At 44.6% G+C, this 2,967-nt stretch overlaps 1 pseudogene; it reads right to left on the bottom strand.

Annotated features, from left to right (window-relative positions):
• Nucleotides 1-548: 548 nt before the first annotated feature.
• On the bottom strand, nt 549-1,786 carry LOC119804395 (annotated as a pseudogene).
• Nucleotides 1,787-2,967: the final 1,181 nt, after the last annotated feature.

The raw sequence follows: 2,967 nt of genomic DNA, 5'->3' as shown, positions 1-2,967 counted from the left end.
TCATCTGGACCCAGGCTGCTGCCGTGGGCCATGTCTGAGCCCATGGTCCAGCGGCAGCCAGGGTCTGGGTTGATTTCTATAGCTACTGTTGCCACGTGTGGCTGTGTGATGCCTGGGGTCTGGACTGCCACCTGAGATCATGCTGGTATCTGAGGGCCTTGCTGCCACTGGGGCCTTACTGATATGGGTGGCCTGCATTGCCACTGGGACCATGGTGACATCCAGGCCAAAGGACATATATGGGTCCATGTTCTTGCTGAAGGTGGGGTCTGTGATGATGTCCATGGCCCATGTTACCACAGGGTTTAATAGGAACCATTGCTGTTGAAATCTGAGAGGCCTTCTGAGCTGGTTCAGTCTCTCACAGGCCCTACCCCTCCCTAGACCCTGCAGCAGGAGAGCTGCCTGCCCCTGACCCCAGAGCTAGCCCCTGGCACTACACTTGGGAGAGTCAGAGGGCCCCACCCTTCACCAAAGGCATGGATCTTGAAGAGGTGGCTCTGCCCCTCACTTGACGGAGACACTCTCAGTGGCTGTGACTGACCAGCTCAGCTACCACCCAGACCCACATCCTGTGCCTTGGGTTGCCCCCCCCCAGCATCTACCCCATCTGTGACCTGCTGGAGTACACAAAGGAACTGGTCCTGCAGGGCAATAACCACAGGATCTCCATGACTCAGGGCAAGAGCAGGATATCCAAGGAGTTTTGGTGAGGGTCCTGTGATGATGATTTCCCAGGGAGCTGGAACCAGACCAATGACTCCTTGCAATTCACATTTTGTGGGTGGGGCTGACTGAACAAAAGGGTGTACTGCATGACACGTTGCAGCTCCCAATGCCACTAGGATGAAGGAAGAAAAGTTGGAAAGACAGAGGAGCAAGGTGAAGTTTTTGTTGTTGTTTTGTTTTTAATTTGGGGGGGTCCTGCTGCAGGGGTGGGGGATGCATATCCATATGCATCTGGGAGATGAGTGGGATTGGGATGCATGATGTGAAATTCTCAAAGGATCAATAAAGAAGTATGTTTAAAAATTCTACAGATGGAAGGCTTTGTATGCTTACCATAACACTTTATCTGAGAAAGCTATTGAATGGGTTTTCTCGAAAATACTCATTGCCATGGCAAAAACAATTATTTGCAAACTTCAAGGCCTCTAAATAGCAGTTAAGAGTCTATACAAAGAGATGGCACTACCTGACTAAACGTTCAAGAGATGGAATTCCCAGAGTTTATTACACAAAAGAGTAATAACACAAGCTCCTCTTCCTTGTGTGTCAGCTTCATTTCTTTGTTCTGGGCCTCACCTTCCCACAGCCCAGGTATCTAAGGAATCTATTCAATAAGTTCCTCAAAGACACATTGAAGAGTCACAAGTTTTTAGCCTCGCCTCTATAAATAACATGGAATGCTTTTATGCAGATTTCAGGCCTTCATTTCTATCCAAGATTTTTTTTATTAATCTTATTCCCAACCTGCATGTTAACAATATCATTTCGTGTATCCAACTACCCACTTTAATGAAGGTTTCTTTTCTTGTGATGTCAACACTAATATAACACCTGTGCATCACTGTAATAGCTAGGAGTCAATGTTCTAAACCTCTAGTGGCCAGGAGTTTCCCATGTTGTAAATTTAGCCTTATTTCTATCTACTGAAATGGTCTTTTACTTTAAGGTCAACACCTATTGTTGCTACAGGTTCTGGATCAGAATTATCATCTGTGAGGTTCAGTACCAGGCTGGATTTGCCCACCCAACTCTTGCCAATGGTGAGGGTCTTCAGAGTGATCAGTGTTCAATGTGCACTCACTCCAGTCTGACTCCAGCTAGGCTCCTGTGCTCAGCCCTTCATGAGGATGGTCCATGCCTGTGCTGAAGCTTTCTTTTTTAGATTTAAATTGGTTCAGAGCAATCTACCTACTTTTCTCTATTTTAAGTATTTGTATGTATTTCAATTAAAATGGAAGGAACAAAAAGAGAGCATCATACTTTCACTAATTATACATCCAGTTTATTTTCAGTTCACACTTGATGAAAATGTTGGGATTTAGTTTGGGGCTCCTTTTTTGTTTTTGTTTTTTACTTTGTAGACAGTATCTCCCCGTGGAATTAGTCTGGTTCAAAGTGATGGTCCTCATGCCTCAGTTTCACAAGTGCTGGGAATGCACTATATATGAACAGGTCTGGCTTGTTTATTTCATAGACAAAAATCCTAATGTATTATCATATACAACATTTTACTTTGAGGTATGTATACATTGTGGAATGGTTAAATTCAGTTAATCTTCAAAATCTTGTCTTTTTCTGATTAGAACCAGACATAGATCTCATTCTTTTAGCAGTCTTCCAAGTACACAATTGATGTAGGAGTGTTTCTATCTATCTGCTGTTTCATTGGTTAATTAATAAAGAAACTGCTTAGCCTGATAGGTTAGAACACAGGTGGGTGGAGTAGACAGAATAGGATGCTGGGAGTGAGGCAGATGCCTCAGGCAATAGCCATGCCTCTCCTCTCTGGGACATTCGCCATGCCTCTCCTCTCCGAGACGGACGCAGGTTAAGATCTTTCCTGGTATGCCACCCCTCATGGTGCTACACAGATTATTAGAAATAGGGTAAGCAAGATGTGAGAAGTTATCCAGTAAGAGGCTAGAGCTAATGGGCCAGGCAGTGTTTAAATGAATACAGTTTTTGTGTAATTATTTCGGGTGTAAAGCTAGCCATGTAGGATCCAGGCAGGATGAAAAACAGGCCTGCTCGTCTCATCACTACAGAATGGCGCCCAATGTGGATAACTTAATCCACAGAAAGCCTGAGTAAGCTTGAGAAAGAATAAAGCATGTTTTCTTGGTAGCAGCAATTTCTTGGGTTTGGCTCTGCTTGCTAGAGGTAAGCAAGTGCTCTCATTTAAGAGAGGCTTCCTGACTCAGCTTCAGCTGCAAAACCCTGCAGCTCTTTTAAGAGGTC

The sequence above is a fragment of the Arvicola amphibius genome, chromosome X (genome assembly GCF_903992535.2).
Source record: "Arvicola amphibius chromosome X, mArvAmp1.2, whole genome shotgun sequence".
In the NCBI taxonomy this organism is placed as follows: domain Eukaryota; kingdom Metazoa; phylum Chordata; class Mammalia; order Rodentia; family Cricetidae; genus Arvicola; species Arvicola amphibius.
Note: the sequence above shows the minus strand (reverse complement) of the source record. Positions and strands in the feature narration are given on the sequence as shown.